This window comes from Macrobrachium nipponense, chromosome 17 (genome assembly GCF_015104395.2).
Source record: "Macrobrachium nipponense isolate FS-2020 chromosome 17, ASM1510439v2, whole genome shotgun sequence".
NCBI lineage: Eukaryota > Metazoa > Arthropoda > Malacostraca > Decapoda > Palaemonidae > Macrobrachium > Macrobrachium nipponense.
The window spans coordinates 56,096,454-56,117,135 of NC_087210.1; the positions used below are offsets into that span (position 1 = coordinate 56,096,454).

A 20,682-nucleotide genomic window follows, 5' to 3' on the forward strand; every position below is an offset into this window, starting at 1 on the left:
TCCGAGCATGAATATGATTGAATTGCATATGAAAGGGAATGTAAGTGGAGAGTTGTACTTGGATAGGGATGGAGGGGTAAACAATAAAATATGAAGGGGGGGCCATTGGTTGCGAAAGAGAGTGTAAAAGTGCCGCTAAAAGTCAGAGTTGTTGTTTCTGTGAAAGTTACGTGGCCAGGTAGTCTTGAGATTGTCAAAAGTGACAAGTGTGCATATGTGGTTGAGGGTGCGGATGCAAACAAGTTGGTAAGAGCGAGCGTGCATGTATACAACAGGATTTAGATATGGAGAATCCTTGGGTTTTTGTAGCCTCACTGCGGAGTGTCAGGAAAAAGCGAGTGTGGGTATACGTAAAGGTGATTGTGTGGGGTTGTTATATATGTACGTTGGTGAATGTGGACGACAAAAGATATGTAAGGTATGGCAGGTGATGACAGGTACGCGCGAAAGTGATGAGTGAGAGAAAGAATTGAGGTGGATGAAAATGTTAGTGATGACAAGAGGAACCGGTTGATGCAGATGTGGGATAGGTGGGGTGCACTGAGTCATGGTGATGAGGATTTTGGGGGATCTAAGCTTCCCGAACTCAAGATAGTTTTGGAAGATGATACCCTGATATATCAGCGTCCACGACACTTTTCTGCACCTATTACCCGAGAGATTGAGGAACAGTATGAGGAACTTGAGAGAGTGGGAGTAATTGAGAGTAGTGAGTGTGTTTGGAATAGTCCCATAGTCCCAGTACGTATAAGCCAGATGGAAGTTTGAGGATGTGTGTGGAAGTGACTGTGAAGGAGCGATTCTTGATGAATGTGGGTGTCTGATTGTATGTATAAGATGCATGGGATGAGTGTGTTCACAAAATTAGGTATGGTAAGGGGCTCTTACCAGATGCCTCTTGAGGAAGGGAGCAGGCAAGTTACGGCTTTCTCGAGTGGTAGCTGTCACTAGCAATTCAAGTGGTTAAGTTTTGTTTTGGGTTGGCTAACGTGCTTGCTGCCTTCCAAAGGGCGATGAATGTAGTTTTGGCTGGTTTTGATAGAAGGAAGGTGATTGTGTATATAGATGACTCTTTGATTGTGAGTGAGACTGTTAAGGAGAATATGGAACTGCTTGAGGTGTTAGAACGGTTGGAAGAAGTTGGAGTAAAAGTGAAGCTAGAGAAGTGTACGTGGTTGGTTGGGGAAGTGGAAGTGGAAGTGGATTTAGTTGTGTTTTGGGAAATTGCGAGTAGGTGGGGGATTGATGAGGTCACCATAACCAGCTCTGTAAGTGGAGGGAAGTACCACAGTTATGTTCGGGAGAATGCAATGAGTGAATGGTTGAGGGTGAATAAGTATTAGCTGAGTGTCTGTGAACAAATGGGTCTGGAGATCGACAGTTAGTGTTGGTTGAGTATGGAAGGAAGCGGAAGTAGCAGACAGGCAGTGGAAGGAAGAAGCGTGAACGGCATGATAAGGGTGTAGTGGTAGGGTGCGTGTAGCACGGATGACTTTGAGAGAATGAATTATACCTATTGTGTATGTGGGTTTGAATTAACAGGGATAAATGAGACTTCAGTGGGAAGGAAACCTAGTAGTAAGGAGGTAGTTGATAGTATGGATAAGTCTTTACAAGAGTTTGGCAGAAGTATTGATGAACTGATTGTTTTGGTAGTAGAAATAGGGGAGATATTGGGACCAGAGCTAGATGATGTTGGTGGAGTAATGATGAAACTTGGGATGATAGTAGTGAGGGAGATAATGGGAATATGAATGTAAGTGGTTTGGAAGAAGTGAATGGCGATGTAACTGAGAGAATGTATGAGGGTCCTAAAACAAGATTTGGGGCCAGCATCCGAGCATCCTTGGGTGTTGTGGAAAGCAATTTAGTGTGGGTGTTGCGAGTGTAAGAAGACTTTGTCAAATGTAAACGGAGGTAATATGGAGGAGTGGTAAGGGTGGAATTTAAATTGGTGGAGGGATGAATGGGAGTGGTTTGTTTGGGCGCTCTCATGCTATTTATGTCACATCAACTTTCACGGTCGTCCCAACATCTGTTTGTTTCACCCCGAAATGTCGAGAGACCTATGTCAAAGAATGGTGTATCCTTTTTCCTCAGAGATCTTTTATTTTTTAAGACTGGTGGTTCAGTTGCCCATGAAGACCAGATGCTGAGAGCACAGTATTAGAGCAGTAGTTACATCAGTAGCCTTTATGAAAACCGTCTCTGTCACCAAGGTGCTTGAGGCGGCTACTTTGGTGTTCGAATTCTGTTTTTGCATCTTTTTATTTGAGGGATGTATCTCTAGTTCTAGGCAACCTTCATTCTTTGGGCCATTGGTGATGGCAGGACAGGTCCTCAGACAAGAATTAGGTAGTCGTCTTGTTTTATGTTTGTCGCTACCCCCCCTTTTTTTTTTTTTTTTTTTTTTTTTTTTTTTTTTTTTTTTTTTTTTTTTTTTTTTCTTCATTGTAACATGTGGGGGCAGATTTTGACTTAGTTATATGGGAATTACTATGCATTTCAGGGCCGTGTCCAATTGATTTTCGTTGTTAAAATTCTACCAAAATATCGGATATGGGTCACATTTTGGAAATAGGTATTTGAAGCCACGGCCTAATTGGCAAAAATATGCACTGATGTCTAATGTTGATAATTAAGGGCCCCCCCCCACCTATCGGAGTAAATCACAGAAATTTCAAGGGAAACTTAGCTAAATTTAGTAAGCACCCAGAGGGAGGCTACTTGTGACGTAAAGTATGACATCAGGCTTAATAGCAGTGTTTCCAGTAGTGTGACAATGATCGTGGAAACAAATATTTGACCCTCTTGTTGAGAATTGTTGAGAATTACGATAATATTACGGTTTTCATTAGTGATACCACGGGTAAAGAATAAGAATTTGGTAAATTGTATAAATATGACATTATAGCAAAGGAATTTGGTAAATATAACTATTGCAATATTACTATTTGCATTGTACAATTTTACGTTGACTAGGAATACATAGCAATTCTAACCCAATTCTATTTACATTTCTTGATTAGTTATGCAAAACTTTGGAACTGGTGATACACAATCATATTGAAATGAAATACTATAGTTTAGGTGTTTGGTAAGATGTTTTGGCCCGATATACCTGGTAACTTGCATAATAGTAAACATCGCCGAGTTGCCGACGTCAGGGCAAAGCCAGATTATACGTCACTGCTGTTTCATCTGTGTCCTCGTGGCGGCCAGAGTGCTTTCGTTTTGCGTGATTTTGCAGTATATATCTTCAGATTCATAAAAAAAATAAACATAGATAAAACCTGGAATACATAGCCTCATGATAACCACTCAACAACCCTACAACAACATTAGTGTCAGTTTCAAGCACAGAATAATAAATGGAGAGTTGTGTGATATACTAAATACTTAGGATTTATTATGTGACTGATCATGCATTAGAACATTTGCGTTGGTACATTCATTTAGCAGGACTAAGCAGGTAGACGTAAACCGGAACTTTTGAGACAATATGAATCAACAGAAACTCCAGGGTAACAATGGTTTTCACAGAGAGTGTGTAAGACTTGGTGCATATTTCAAGTTAAAGGAAACGTGAATTGCGTCAAGGAACTGTATTACAGAATTAATATTCTCATTTTATGCCCACTCCTTTATTGTACTTTACTTAAAACACATAATTCATCGGAAAGATGAGAGAGAGAGTAGGGTAGGTGTTTGTGTGTGTGAAACAAAACAAGAATCCCATATACTACTACTATTACTACTACTACCAACATCTGAGTCTTCATTCTTAAAGTATAAATGAGTGGGAGGGCCTTCAGTAATGACGTTTCACTAGCCTCCCTCTGGGTGCTTACTAAATTTAGCTAAGTTTCCCTTGAAATTTCTATGATTTACTCCGATAAGTGCCTTAATTTTCAACATTAGACTTAGACATCAGTGCATATTTTTGCCAATTAGGCCGTGGCTTCAAATAGTTATTTCCAAAATATGATCCATATCCGATGCTTTGGAAAGATTTTATCAACGAAAATCAATTGGACACGGCCAAGAAATGCATAGTAGGCCGTTAGGTATTTATATGTGTCAATGACATAAGGACTGGCCATTTTGATGACACTCACTGCTTCCATTGTCAGTCTGACATTGGACTAGTCACTGGGTTGTCTGTGCTGGCGAATACGCTTCTCTCAAAGTTGATTCTGAGTAGGACTAGCCCCTGGTTTCCCTGTCCTGACAATTTGCGCTTCTTCCATTATCTGTCTGGACATGTGATTAGTCGATGTGTCGACTGCTGCCGTCTGGCGGCAGCAGTCGACATCTACTTTTTGTCTCACCCTTTTTCTCGGAGTTAGACACTCGCGCGAGATCAGGCAACATTCAGTAGCTCTTGAGTTTCTTGTTGACGAAATCAGTTGCGTTGTTACACCCTCCAGTGATCGCTTAACATAAGACCAGTTTGGACTGTGAGGCACTCATCCTCTGGGACTGAGTCGCCTTTCGCTCCGTGCTCGAGTTAGGAGGCGCTCTTGAGACGATGTTCTGCTGGTGACGTTGGGTAGTGTTGATACACCACCAATGTTCGCTTAGCATTGAATTGATGAGACAGTCGAGGTGCTCATCCTTAGGGAAAGAGTTGCCAATAACCCACTCTCCTCTCTCTCGCAGCACCAGACAGAGCGAGTAAGGAGTTGCCTATGAGATGTTTTCACTGTCGCTGACGTTGGGTTATGTTGTTGCATTCCCAATGGTCACTTAGTATTGAAGCGCCCATCCTTCGAGACAGAATTGTCAATTTTCCCGTGCTCCTCTCTCTCAGCGCCAGACATTTGTGAGAGAGCAGGTGTCACCGGTGGTTTTAGTGCTTGGTGAAGTCATCAGGATGCAGCCTTTCTGTCCCCGATGTCACCTGACTTGTTACCTGGTTAGTCGCCTGATTTTTGTACAGATGGTCTGACTATGCACTTACTCCTTGTCCTTTGCTACTACAGTTCGTCAACATTACAGCAGGAGACTTAGAGTGTTATTAGTATCTTAAACTTTGGGTTGAGTTATTAACTCACCTTATGATTTATATTTCTTTGGTTTAATGTCCTTTTAATTTTTTCTTCTTTCTATTCCATTAATCGATTATGTTGGTTCCTCCCATTCTGCCCGAAAGTGAAATTATATTAAATTCCCTCCTCCTTTTCAATGTGGTTAATCAGGCTAGATAAATTATGTTAAGGTAATGTTTATTAAAATGGAATTTTGATAAATTTAATATTAATAATACACCTTGTATAATTTATCTAGTCCCACCCATCCTATCCCACAATCTGCCTATCACACTGATTTTTAAGGGAAAATTTTGTAATTGTCAAAATGGCAGTGTGCCAACTGGCAGACAGAATGGGAGGTAACAGGGTTGCCAATGTGGTAAATTTTGGCAAGGGTTTTTGGGATTTAGCGCTAAATAAATTATACAGCTTAGTGTTATTAACATTAATTTTATTGTAAAAATTTCATTTCATTAATACGTACAAACCTCATGTTGTATATAGTGTCCTCTCAACATCAACATTTTAATTTGTTACATAACTTCAGTTACAGTGACAGATAATAGAGGCTTCACCTTTGTTAAAAGGGTCATGTAAATCTTATTTTATGAACAATTCAGATAACCATTGCACCAAAAGCATTGCACTAAGTAAAATGGTTTGTATTCGTAAAACAAAGTATAATTTAAGATGTGTCTTTTCTTTCAGTACTTACCCTCTTACGGCTCCTGTGTACAGCGACCTGGGTGGTACATAAGATATAGAATTGCCATGGTTACTGATCTTGACACAGATTCGAAACATCCAACAGAAAAGAACACTTGGATTAGTTACTTAAAAAAGGTAAAGTTAGTCATGTTTAAATTGGTTACTGGCACCTGGTTTTTCTGTTTTTATTATTATTATTATTATTATTATTATTATTAAAGTAGTTTAGTTTAACATGACCATTGAGGTAATTTATTTAGCTTTTGATGTTAAGAACTTGCTGATGCCTATTTATAGTGTAACGTTGACCAAATGCATCTAATGATTATTATTATTTTGTTGATAACATTTATATATACTAAACTCTGCAAATATCTGCTTATGGATGGAAATGCCTTTTCTTTTTAGTTCATTATAAAAGTATGCAGCAGTGTCTAAAAAATGTTATACCTGAAGAAAAAGGACAATCTAAAGTTTTTGAGAATACAGGTTTTGAAATGTAAAATTGCATCTAATGATTATTATTATTTTGTTGATAACGTATTTTCATATAGTACTAAAATCTGCAAATACCTGCTTATGGAAATACCCTTTTCTTTTTAGTTCATTTTAAAAGTTAGCACCAGTGTCTAAAAAGTTTTATACCTGAAGAAAAAGGACAATTTAAAGTTTTTGAGACATACAGGTTTTGAAATGTAAAATTGGTGTTCCTCTACAAATCTATCACTTTATGATAGCCTTAAATGTGCAATACTGTAGTTTATTTTCTAGATATGTACACTTGAAATATAGTTAAAGAAGGAACTTTCACTACATATTTTGCATATCTGGGTTCTAGAGCAACCCTCAGTTCAGTAAAAATCATTCCAAGTGTTTTCTGAATTAGCATTAAAAAGAAATGGGGTCAGGGAGAGGGCTCCAGGTTATTTTGTATTGTTGTGATAAGTTTGTATGAATGAATAATTTTTTTCTCATTTTAAAATGGCCTGAGAAGCTGTTAAGTGGGGAAATGCTGTCATTACTGTAATGTAAAATTGAGGCCTTTGGAGCCAAAATTGTAGTTAACAACATTTAATGAAATGGAAAGGTGCCTTGCTAGTAAACTAGGATTTTTAGTGGTCAGAACTCAATATAATTGGACCAGAAAGGAAAAGGAGTCTGGAACTCTTCTTTTAACGAGGTAGATGATTTGACCTCCAGCAGTGGTACAACCAGTAGAGTATGATATAGGTTTTGTGTAATTAGATCCAACTGATCCCAATCTCTTTAAAGAGGTAGGGGGCTTAGGAACACAGTAGGGGATTGAATGCACTTTTATACCTTCCATCTCTGCAGTGGGTTCAACCAAACTTTGGGAATCCTCCTTACTTTTCTTTTACTTCTCCCTCTATTTTCTTGGTTCCCTCTCCCTCTATCATGGCATGATTCTTCACTCGTAAAACTGGAGTACCTGACATAGTCGAGCAAGGTGAAATTTTCATGTCAAACCTTGCCTTCAGTTCTGGGTCTGATGGACTGACGACATCTAAGGCACTGAGGGTATGATGTGTATCCAGATGAGGATCCCAGAGCAGTTATTACTATGGGTACCAGTTTTGCTCCTCCTGGTGAGAGGGACCGCCATCCTGGATGAATTAAATACTTTGTCATATAATAACACAACCCAAAAACATTTTGACCTCTGGCTTGGTAGTGGAAGACTGAAGGACACTCAGTTCAGATACATGAAGATAGTAATGATAAATTAATACCATCTAGAAGGCCAGGAGTAATGATAAATTAATACCATCTAGAAGGCCAGGGAAAACTAGATACAGACAAGACCCAACCTTGACACACAGTGACTCCCTTTTTGGAAACAGAATTGGAACTTGTCAAGTTTCTTACCTTAAAAACCGACAAAAAAAACATTAGCTTTAAGATGAGGAAAAACTTCCTTTTGAATTGACACTCAACTTCTGAATGTCAATCAGGCAGATTAAAGACTAGATGTGGTTGATACTAGGAAGGTGGAGACAAATGGCTTCATTTCTGCCATAAACTCTCATTTCCCAGTCATCACAAAATTCTTAATTCTCTCGTCACATGATTGACTTTAAAAAGTGAAGAGACAGAAGGCTAATACCTCCCAGAAAGGTTATGGGTTTCTGTAAAATTGATAACTATCTATTAAACTTGAAAAATGTTGCTTCTGTGGCTTTCATTAATATAGTTACTTCTATTTGGCTTTCATTAATATAGTTACTTCTATTTGGCTTTCATTAATATAGTTACCTCTATTTGGCTTTCATTGCTATACAGTGGTCCCCCCGTATCGCGGGGGATGCGTACCAGACCCCCCCGTGAATAGTTAGAACCCGCAAATGTTTGGAACCCCTATAAAAATGCTAAAAATAGATTATTTTGTTAGTTAAACCTCAAGAAAAACCCACTAAAAATTTTCATACTTGGTTTTTTTTTTTTAATAGTTTTATCACAAAAAGTGCATTTTATGATGAAATTCATTAAAAAACCAGGAATTTGTGGATATTTATCATAGGAAAATACCGCGAACGCACGAATTTTCCGCGAATAATGCGGGGAAACTTTCCCCAGAGAAATCCGCGAATGTGTGAGTCCGCGAATCTGGAGAACGCGAATACAGGGGGTCCACTGTATTATGAGGCAGGATAACCATATCCTTCAATGGTTTCTGAATTTATTATTGTGAAAGACCACAATGACCAGATTATTTATTCAAAAAACGTATCACATAAGAATTTTGTAATAAGTAGTTATATTATTATTATTTTTTTTTTAAATTAGTACTACACACACTTATTTTTAGGTAAATCATTTATTTACCATAAAATAACAATGTGTACTATCGTGCATAAAAGTCCGTTCCCTTAGCCATCCAGAGAGTGAACATGAATGTGCTGACTATGAAACTGAAGCATTTGAACAAGTAACTAATGGAAGACCAACAGGTCTCGCACCATAAAGAGGTGGGAAGTGTAGGTGTTTTCTTTGGTGATAGAGTAAATTCTCCATATGCTAATATCATCAAGTAAGTGATCGTGAAGTTATTTTTGTGATCATACTGGGTTTGAGTGTAAAATGAGAATAAACGTGCTTAGGAAGTTAGTACAGTATTCATGAATTAGTATTTCCTATAGATTATTGTCTCTTATCAACAGACATGACTGTCTGCAAGATCGTTACAAAACATTTCGACAACAGCGTTTAATAAGTAATGGAATAAGGCTCTAAATCAGGGGTTTTCAACCTGTGGGGTAGGCAGGGGTATGCCCTTGCCCACTGGTGGTTAGGGAGTATGGGCTAATGCATGCTTCACTGTGTGACTGACAATCCGCTGACTTTTACGAGTATTGGACAGGAATAGAGATGGGAGCTGTTGTCAGATATATACGACTCACCAATCGGGAACTCAGGATTGGTGTTGTTGGCTGGTAGGGTTGGTCTCTGGTTTTTTTTAATGAAACATTATATGGTATATAGGGAATGTTTTGTTGATGAATTCAGTAACACTGCCGATGCAAAAATGTGTAGTATTACCAAGGTTAAACTAATGTGCCCCAGACTCGTTACTAAAGTTCGATGAAATGGAACACTATCGGTTTTTATATGTGTAAAGTGGTGTTGTGGTGATGGCACTTGCTTGCTGATAAGGTTGTGTGATGGCTCTTGCAGAACTGAACTGAACAAGTGAATGATGGATCAGTGAAAGCAATTGTGCAGACGAAATGTGATTAGATTGCGTGATATAATTGTTATTCATTGTTTCATACTCAGATTTTACTGGTTTTCAGTATATATCTTCAAAGTGGATGGTGTGATGCAACTTAATCGTTGTTTCATACTCAAATTTTACTTGCTTTTTTATTATATATCGTCAAAGATGTAGGTTTTACCTTTGGCTCTTTGTGGTCCATTTCTGCGTGAATTGTTTTTATTTATATTTTTGTATGTTATTTTTATGTAGTATTTTTTATTTTTTTTCCTTTTTAGATTTATTTATTTATTTATTTATTTATTTTTTACTTGTCATGTAATTATGGCAGGACAGATATCTAGTAATTCATTGCAGTCAATTCATTGAACTCTTTCCAATACACATGGGAATGTTTTTTTTTTTTTTTTTTCTCCACAGGGGGAGGGGGTGCATGGCTGATTAAGAATACCCGAAGGGTACGTGGGTAGAAAAAGGTTGAAAACCCCTGCTCTAAATGTTTTAATGTTTATAAATGCTAGCTAGTCAGTGATCAAGCAATATTAACACTGATCAACGTCCATTCACATAACACTAGTTTGCTATGGTCACAATTAAAAGGAGTAAATAATGGTAAATAACTATAAATGTGACATTACGTCTCCTGCTGTTGATGACAGGGCTGTTTTACAATTTTTTTCGGGTATCAAGTGGCTTAAAGCTGCATTAGATGGTAGGTTACGGAATAAGTAACTGGTATTTGTGTGTGTCCCATGTCACCTTCTACCAAAAGTATACCTCTTACCACAGGTATGGGTAGCGTCATCCTTAAACCTTTGGTATAGACTGTTATGTCGACACCATAATATTGTTTGTGGATTAATAGTTTTCATGACCATGGCATTCGACATTGACAATAATCACACTTGGACAGGTAAAAGATTATACAAATCACAGCAAATTCTTGTTGTTGTAACCTCATGCAGCAACAAAACCACCAGACAATACTTAACTGAAAAAGTAATTTGCTATATATATATGTCTATTAGACTTCCACTTACCCAAAAACACACACTCGATCTCTCTCTCTCAATTTTTTCTATCTTATCTTATCTTTATCTCTGTGCTGTTATTGTTTTTATCTGCTTCTTTCTTTCTATCATTTTACTGAATATAACAATCCTGAGAAGAGTCTTTATTAGGCTCAGAGGTCTGGATAAAGTAATCCCTCATTTACAATAATAGCTGAATCTGAATGTTACATTGGTGAAAGTATCTGAATCTTTCTTATCGTGTTAGTAATTTTTAAAAAAATCACATACAGGCAGTCCCCAGTTATTGGCGATCCGGTTTAGCCGTAAAATCGGCAATTTGTGCCGTTGTAACGCGGCCATAATTCGCCAAATTTCGGTTAATGGCTGTTTGTGCTTATCAGCACATGCCGAGAACGGAACCGCCGCCAATAATCAGGGGCTGCCTGTATAGCCATACTTTTAAAGTGTCTAAAAATTCGGTTGTCATCACCCATATTGCCGGCATTCACCATGGATGTTGGCCCAAACATGCAATATAAGTAAATACGTATAACAGATCTATGAATATTCACATACAGAAGATGCACCAAGCTGCAGTTTGTGGTTGCTACCTCAATAACGCAAGTGAACTGAAAATTTTACTTATTTGCTGTTATAAATGTAAGATTATTTTTTATTATTATTATTATTATTGTATAAGAGGTGTCTTGCAGATTGTAGAACACTACTGTAAACACTGTTGCTAAAGTGTTTTGGTATTGATCTTTTGGACAGTCATGTTTTGTGGATAAGATATAATATTCATATTTATTTCACTTATTTCCTTAACTGCAGATTTTATGCTCAAACCCAGTATGTTAAAAAAAAAAAAAACTTACGATCACTTTCTAAAACGATATTAGAATATGAAGGCTTTACTCAATGCTCAAGAAAATACCTGCTTCCCACTCCCCCTTCATGTTCCTATAACCCCTTACGGTGCGACATGTGTTGGGTTTTCCACTAGTTACTTGTTCAACTGGTTTGGTGTTTCATAGTCAGCAGATTCGCGTTCACTGTGGATCAGCAGCGGGAACAGATTTTTGCGCACGACAGTACCATGAAAATTCTCTCATCTCGGTGAGAGAGAATTATTTTTTTATTTAATGATATATTATTTAATTTCGAGAGAGAGAGGATTATTATTTTTATTATATTTAATGTTGTTCAATTTACACATAAAAGCTTGAAAATTTATAACTTACATAAAAAGTTAAGCATAAACACTTTTGGTGGCTTTCTCGAGAATTCGCAAATGTTCGCATGTATGTGAAAAACTTGTGTATAAGAATTAGTTAGGTTCTGATGAAAAGTTCACGTACCTGTGAATTTGCGCAACTCAAATTGCGCAAGTTTGGGGTTTTACTATAAATAATGTAGAAGTATGTTGTATCTTGGGGAAACATTAGGCTGATAGAACAGCTAAAGCTTTAAGCTGTCCACATGACAAGAGAAAATGAAAACATACAGGCAATCCCTGGTTATTGGTGGGGGGCGGGGGTTCTGTTCCAGCAGATTGATGATAAGCAAAATCCATGATAATGATTTTCAGTGCTTATTGGGACTGATAACCGGATTTTGGTGCCATTAACCAGTAAATGGTGCTCCTGTTAGGTATGTATTGGCACCGATAACTGGAAATTGGTGCATTTTGGCCATTTTCAGTGTCGAAAAGCGCTGATTTTCGGCACTAGACAAGCACCATAAGACCATATTGCCGATAACCGAGGCCACCGATAACCAGGGAATGCTTGTATTAGTGACTGTATAAAGTACCTACATAAAACCCACTGTATATTAAAAATAAATGGCAGTACAATTATGGACTGAAGAATCTGAAAATAACAAATTAAAGCCCTTAAAACCAAGTGTTGGAAAATAGAACTCATCATTTAAAAAAAAAAAACACATATAATACACAAGTAATCTGACTCATCTTTGAATAAGTCATACTCTTCTACACATGGACACCTATTGAATAATCCACATGGCCCTTCTTCTAAATGGTCTGGGTAAAGTAATGATAACAATTAAATATTTGTTTTTGTGATTGTCTAAAATCTAATCAGTAATGGCTGTCAAGTTTTGGTAATAGCAAATTGATTAGTAGTGACATTTTTTAATTATCAAAATTTTTAATTAAAACAATTTTAATATTTTTGAAGAACTGTAGTTTAATCGACCAAATATAAAGATTAAAAGTAAATCTTGAAAATATGCAATTCTTGAGGATTTCTTATGAACTTTGGCACTTTATAAGTTCTGAGCAGAATGCTGCTGCTGCCAGACTTACAGGCAAGAAGCAGGGCTGACAACTGAAAAGCCTGTAAAGAAACACATAATATGCTCTCTCCCTCAGGAAAGATTATTTCTATCCTGAGAGAGGGAAAAGAATCATTTATGTGAGGATAGAGGGAAAGGAGGGAGTGAGCCATACTTAGCCGTACAACCCACGCCCCTTTCCCACCAAAATGACAGTGAGAGTTAAGATGACAATCATGACTGGTCCTGCACGCAGAAATAAGATTCTAAAGAACAAAAGGTAGCTGGGCCCTCTCTCCCTGAAGGGGCAGTATCCCCTTGGGAGACAGACCAGCCAACTCATAACACAAGAAGCGATGATGAAGCAGAGAAAAAGGCACGTCTACTGCAATTTACATATGTCCCAATGGAAGGTCAACATGGGAATCAAGGATGGCTGTTTAAAAACGTTGACTCCACGGAACTTCTTGGTTGAATAAATAAGAGTCAAAACAGCCTTAGATCAGAAAACTGGCTTGGGGGAAGGAGAGAAACAAAGCAAAAGATACAATCTTTGTTTTTAACCTGTTTCCAGCTGGCGGTAGATTATCCTATCTTATGTTAAGATCTGAGGTTTGTTAGCTATGAAAAATAGATTGATTAAAAAATTTGTCCTATTGAATTTATAGTTATTTTTGTCATTTAAGATTTTTTTTTTTTTTTTTTTGTATTTAAACATTTAAATGTATTTATTGGATGTATACATACCAGTGTAAACAAAGCTTGTATATGTATGCATATATTTTAATTTCAATTTCGTTCATTAAAGCACTGATTGACCTCATTAGTCCTAGTGCTAATATTCCATTCCATTCCAGTCCTTCAGGCCAACCCAATGAAAGCTGATAATTAGCTTAGTGGTCTGGTTAAACTATTTTGGGAATAATGATAATGAGTATTAGACTTTCAGGAGGCACAGTTTGTGATAGTCTATACCCATATTGACATCAAAATTCAGCTTCTGATTTTTTAGCATCTAGATAAGTCTACAGGATGGCTTGCTTAAGCCAGTAAGAAACAATTTTCAGATACTAATAACCAAAGTGGGAGCAGGTTGAAGATGTGAAGGTTCAGACTAGATTTTGGCCACAAGTCTTTGAACATAGGAACAACTAATATAGTGTCAGTTCTTGATGTGAGTAACTTGACTGATACCAGCATGTAACAATTGCTTTTTAGATGCTGATGTTGCCAGAAATACTGTTTTGGTAGATAAATCCATATCAATAAGCCCATCTAAGAGCTTATTCATATGACCTGAAAGATACTATATAAGTTGTTCAGTTGCACACAAAACAGTACGTATTAAATTCGTACTTGCAAGGTTGCATGGATGGCATTGCTTATGCATTTTTGTTATGTTCATTTTGATTCATTCATTGTTAGACAAAGAGGGCAATAATTTCCAGCATACCAGTTCATAAATAGTATTTCATACCTGTAAATTGTATCATTTACTCAGGACAGAAAAAACTGGTGGTGGAATAGATAGTTTCACCATGCAACTAGAAAGTAAAAATTAAATGAACATGTAAATATGAAACCTCTCAATATATTTTGTTTTGATGTACACACATTACAATGGAACCTATTAAACCCAAATATAAGATGGTGGAAGAACTAACATATGGCACATAGGATACTCATTTAGTTGCCTCAGAACAGAAAGATATAAAAACTAGAAGTTTTTAAGTTAAAATTGAAAAGACTTTAAAAAAGTTATGATACCCTAGAAATTATCCTGAAAAAGGCACAGTAAAGCTAGTAATTCAGAAAATTTTACCAACAAATGCCCACTTGGACTGAATGAAGTTCAAAAATAAATGTGCAATGTGATTCTTTGGGAAGAATGTAAATTAGAGCACAGAACCATGCTAGGAAGGAACAATATCTGAACTTGAATACCACCTGGATAAGAACTGTTGCAATTCAATTGCCTTTTGGGCAAGACCAGAACGGTGAAAATACATGGAATACACAACTAATCTTTTTCATTCTTGTGTGGTGATGAATCAACTGGATATTTGCAACTACAATATACAGAACATTTTAGCCAAGACCAAAATTTGATAAATATGAATAAAAAGTACAATTCCAGTTTTGCAAACATTAGAAAAATAATGCATAAGTAAAACAGAACTAATGCCAAAAGTATTTTATGTGAATGAGTAAATATGTAATGTTGTGATACTACATAAATGATAATGTGTTTCTTGGTTAGGATAGCCATCTCTCAAAGATGCAACTTTTGACGTCAGTAAATGTAATGTTATCAGCAAATGTAATGTAGTCACTATGATGTGGAGGGCACTATTTTAATAACTATGTATCTTGTCATTCTTAGTAACTGAAAATGACAAGCCTCCAAGTCCTGACTTCTTATTAGATATGTTAGACTAGTGAAACATTTACATAAAATGTTGTGTTGTAGGAATAATTTATATGTACTAATGTATAAATGTGATTTGAACAATCAGAGCAAATTATAATTTAAACAGTAACATGAACCAGTTCATTAGGTTTTCATGTCAACTCTCGTACTTTTAGAGATGGTACACAAATCAAAATTGATAGAATACGTTTATTTAATTTCAGGGTCATTTGACTGTGAATGTAGATAACCAAGATGTACAAATTGAGTGGGATAAGGATCTCATATCCCTAAAATCCAACATGGCTTATGGTGGAGGGGAATGGAATTATCAGAACTTATAGTGTTCAATGGCAGATTGTATGCAGTAGATGACAGAACTGGAATCATTTATGAAATTGATCTCTCAAGCAACAAAGCTATTCCTTGGGTGGTGCTTACAGATGGTAATGGTCGAGAAATGAAAGGTGAGTTAACTTTTAATTTTTACTGTACAGAATACTCCATTTTAATTGAATGTTTGTTCTTGGAATTGTCTTGTAGGTTCATTTTACTCCATCTCCAAGATTTTTCCAGTTTTCCTGTTGATTCTGAGCTCCATTACAGTGGCAAATATATTAGATGAAGCAAATATTACCAGTGATACATTTTCAGCAAACATTCTGCAAAGAAAAGGTATAATTTTCACTACAGGTAGTGTTCAAGTTACAATAATTCGTCTTACGATAATCCGATTTTACAATGGGGTCAGCAATTAATACTGATACGACAAGATTCTGAGACGATTTTGTTTCAAATTGAGCTTCGTAATGGCTGCTGCAGAGAGCAGCATGCAATCGGGAAGCAAGAGAGAGCAAATTGCAATAGCCTAACTTTATCCCATCTTCTAGTTACATAAGTTCAAAAACAGCAAAAGAGAATGATGATGAATGTATAGTTTTCAAATTATACACATTGCATAAATATGTTCAGCCATGAACACCTAAATGAGAAACAACATTTTGCTAAGTTCAACTAAATTGGATAACAACATCCATTCGGCTTATATTTCAACCATCGTACGATAGTCAACAATTACTGTAGTAATGTTATAGATGATGTTATGTAGAATAGGACTGATTTAGTTTTATGTATCAGCAAGGAAGTATTGAAACCTAGTTGTAGCTGAAGCTGAGAACACTTTTCTAGCTGCTAATTACTGTTATCGTGCATCGGTAACAAGGATAAAACTCCTGTAAACTTATGCCATCAAACACAACTGTAGATAAAATTGAGGGAGAATCATTTAAATCAAAACTTCAGTTCTGGAAAGAACACATTTACTGTTGTTTTTATGCCAATATTTATGCCAATAAAAGATAAATAACATAATGATAAAGCTCGTACTACGATGAAATCAAGTGAAAATATTGAACGGACTCTCGTAATCTTTTTTACACAGTAAACATCCCCACAACTCAATCTGTTGACGAATAAATAATTTAATTCACAGTGAATCGTATTAAAAATCATATATTGACTTGAAACCACCTCGTATAACGAAAAACTACCTTGTCTCATATAAGTAGAGTATCTAGATATTCTTCTGTGCTAACTAGAAGCAAGGCAATTTGCTCTGAATTGAGTTAAATACAGCGAAATATACTCGTATTCACCATCAGCTGACTTCGAAACTAAAACATTGGCCATTTGTTAGTATTTTATGACACAATAATATGAGAATATATGTACAATATCATTGGATACAGTAATGTATAATTTTTTAAAAGATTCAATAAAAAGATGCATATTCATTGTTTTATTTTGTAATTATACATAGCCATCAGCAGCCTGACATTGCTCAATTATGCCGATGTTGTGCAAATCTGATTCCCGTTTCATGTCCAATTTCTTTTTCTATTGGATATATCATTGTCAGAATGCATTGAACCTCCAGAATTGTCTTACATTAATAAATTACTTTACCCTATATGTAGTATAGAGCAGCAGTCGCCAACCAGTGGAATTTGATGGTCTGCAGAAAAATTGGGACGTTTTAAATATTTTTTATTCTTTCTTCATCTTTAGAACCCCGATACAAATTGCACAGAAGACAGAGAGCCTGGTGTTGCCAACTTAGCAGTTTTAATGCTAGATTCAGCATTTTAGGGCAATTTAGCATTAAAAATTTGAATCCAGCATTTTGCAGAAAAAAACAGCATTAACTAACTAACAGTATTATTAATTACAATAAAAAGCATATCAAATAAATGTATTCAACTTTTTTTTTTTATTTGTATTAGTGGTCCAGTAAATTTAAATTTATACATTTAGTGGTCCATGAAGTTCTTAAGGTTGGTGACTGCTGGTAGAGAGTATACTGTATACTGTAGGCTAGGCTACTGTATTCGTATGTATACAACATACCATGGTATCATCATCGTATACGCTGGGCTAACTTGTTAATGTTATTCAATTTCTCTTTGTAAGAATTATCATAAGCCAATATGCATTGAATTAGCTGAAATTAATACCAATTGCTATGCTGTATATATATTTAGTACTGTGTAATGTAGGCTAGGCTACCCTATATGTAAAGATGGTAGTTATTACCGTAGTGTAGGATAGGCTATATTCGAGATACAATTTTTCCAACAAACGATGGGTTTTTTTGGAACCTAACCCCATTCTAAGTGGGAGAATACCTGTATATTGTGTATTTCAACCCTGTAAGTCATTTAAAACTCCCATTCATGGTCTAAATCCTCCCGGTCACATGCTCTCTAATGTCTTGAAGACAGAAAAGGGTAGGTAAGAGTCTTCTGCTTGCTGGACCATAGGTTTTAAAAATTTACTGGATTTAGGGTCCCTTAATACAGGCTTGTCTCGTATTGTCATCAGCCGAGAGCATTGCTATTCCCAACCATGAAAAACACTAGCAGACAGGTTCATATGCAAGTCCCAGTCGAACACTCATCCAGGTACTGGTTCCCTAGTTGTTGGGGTAAGGCTTAGCCTAATGATATTGGTGTGTTGGCAGATGACCTGCCCTTTATGGGGGTTGTCTCATCTGTTGTTGGATCTTCACTTTTGGCTCAGCAAAGTTACTTTCCATTTTCATTGTACCATTTTCTCATTTAATTTTTCACTAGTTTTCAGTCGTATTGCTGTCAAACCTCTTGTAATATCTGCGTAATTCAACCATGAGGGTTTTCCTGTTATAAGTTTAATCCATTCATTCCATTTAATTCATTGGATTTTCCCTCATACAAGACTTGTCCCAGTTTTTTGGAGCATAGTATTGTATAAAAATTGAAAATGTCCCAAATTCCCCTAGTATTAACACTTCCCAAAATCCCACCAAAGGTTAAGCTGACATTTCACAGTGAAGTTCTTAGTAAGTAAATGAAAATTCTGTTTTAAGAGTAATTTTTATTTATATAAGTAGGTGACCATTATTGTAATTGTCAGTTAGTGCAACTGAATGTAAATGACATACAGTTGTGAGTTTTGGTGAGAATTAAGGCTTCAATATCTCTGCAAGCAAGACAGGTATCATGAATTTTTTTTTCATATTTCGTGATTTTGAGAAAGCATATTTTTTAGTTACAGTTTTAGATTGGGAAAATTTCTTGGGTTCCACATACAAATTTAAAAACTAAATTCTTAGAAGTGTAGTGGATCCTGAAAGTTGCTTACGACGCAAAGTATGAGCTGACAGACATAAATACTATTACATATAACTAAAAAAAACTTAATTATTTCTAAGTTCTCACATAATTACAAAATATATTTGCAGCCACACATAATTGCCTGGAAAGACTGTATTTTGTCCAAATGCTGCCATTAACCTTTTAACCCTTAAACGCCGAAGCGGTATTTTAAAAATAGTCTCCCGTATGCCAGCGGCATTTGCGAGTGAGCGCTGAAGCGGAAAAAATTTTTTTTCTCAAAAAAAACACTGCACGCTTAGTTTTCAAGATTAAGAGTTAATTTCTGGCTCCTTTTTTTTGTCATTGCCTGAAGTACTATGCAACCATCAGAAATGAAAAAAAATATCATTATCATATATAAATATTGGGATATATGACAGCGCGAAAAAAAATTTCATATATAATTGTATACAAATTGCGCTGTGAGCAAAACGGTTAAAGCTAATGAGTTAATTTTTTTTTCATTGTATTGTACACTAAATTGTGATCATTTTTGTATATAACACATTGTAAAACGATCAAGGCAACACAGAAAATATTATCACAAAATGATGCATGAATTCGTAACGAGCGGACATAAAAAAAAGATTTTTTCAAAAATTTACCATAAATCGAAATATTATGCTAGAGACTTCCCGTTTGTTGCAAAATGAAGGTAATTGATTGAATATTACTAGACTGTAAGTGTTGTAGCTTACAATTGCAGGTTTTGACCATTTCGGTTGAGTTAAAGTTGATCATAGGACGAATTTTTTCTATATCGTTATTTATATGAAAATATTTCGAAACTGATAAAAGCTACAACCTTGGGTTGTTTATTGTTGTATTCTACATGAAATTGCGCACATTTCCATATATAGAACTATACTATGTAACAGCTAATTTAAAATGGTGCAAACATTACGGCAATTTGACAAAAAAATTATGATTTTTTCAGAAGTTACCGTGCGGACATAAGGAAAGTTTTTCATAAATTCACCATAAATCAAAATATTGTGCTAGACACTTCCAATTTGTTGCAAAATGAAGGTAAATGATTGAATATTACTAGAATATAAGAGTTTTAGCTTACAATTGCGTTTTTCGACTATGTATTTCGGTAGAGTCAAAGTTGACCAAAGGGTGAAATTTTGGCACTTATCGTTATTTATATGAAAATATTTCAAAACTGATAAAAGCTACAACCATGAGTTGTTTTTTGTTGTATTCTACATGAAATTGCACACATTTTCATATATAATACTCCATGTAATGGCTAATATGAAATGGTGCAAAAATTATGTCAAAGTGACTAAATAATTTCCGAGATGTGTCGCTGATGCTTTTTAGTGCAAGGAGAAAGAAATTCGCTCTTGCGCGCCTGGGTAACGATTGTAAACAAAACAACGCCTTGATCCGTGAGCTCCCAGCATCCCCCAAGGCGCACGATTCAAAAGTTTTCGCCTATACTCTGTTTTTTTCCTTCTGTCCATCCGCCTGTGGTGTGTTGCATGGTAATACTGTGTCTCGGGCTTTCCCGGGCTTTAAATAGTTAAGCTATGTGTACGTTTTAGGTAAATAAAAGGATATCTGGGTGTATACTTGCATGTGAAAAGTGTTTTAATAATTTACTGAATGCGAATTACACCGTTATTCGAAATAGGATATCAGTCAAAGCCCAGGACACAGTGTTACCATGCGCAAACACCACAGGTGGATGGACAGATGGAAAAAAACAAGAGTATAGTAGGCCTATAACTATTTTTCCGCAAATTTTTAAAAAAACTTTTATATTGACGTATATAGGTCCAAT

The 20,682-nt window shown here is 36.0% G+C and overlaps 1 protein-coding gene and 1 pseudogene across 2 annotated transcripts in view; one reads left to right on the plus strand and one right to left on the minus strand.

Moving 5' to 3' along the window:
* LOC135196470 (apyrase-like) overlaps window positions 1-17,208 on the plus strand; it is a 28,125-nt pseudogene extending 10,917 nt beyond the window's left edge.
* LOC135196248 (soluble calcium-activated nucleotidase 1-like) overlaps window positions 1-20,682 on the minus strand; it is a 188,735-nt gene that overhangs the window by 54,864 nt on the left and 113,189 nt on the right. The window lies entirely within an intron of this gene.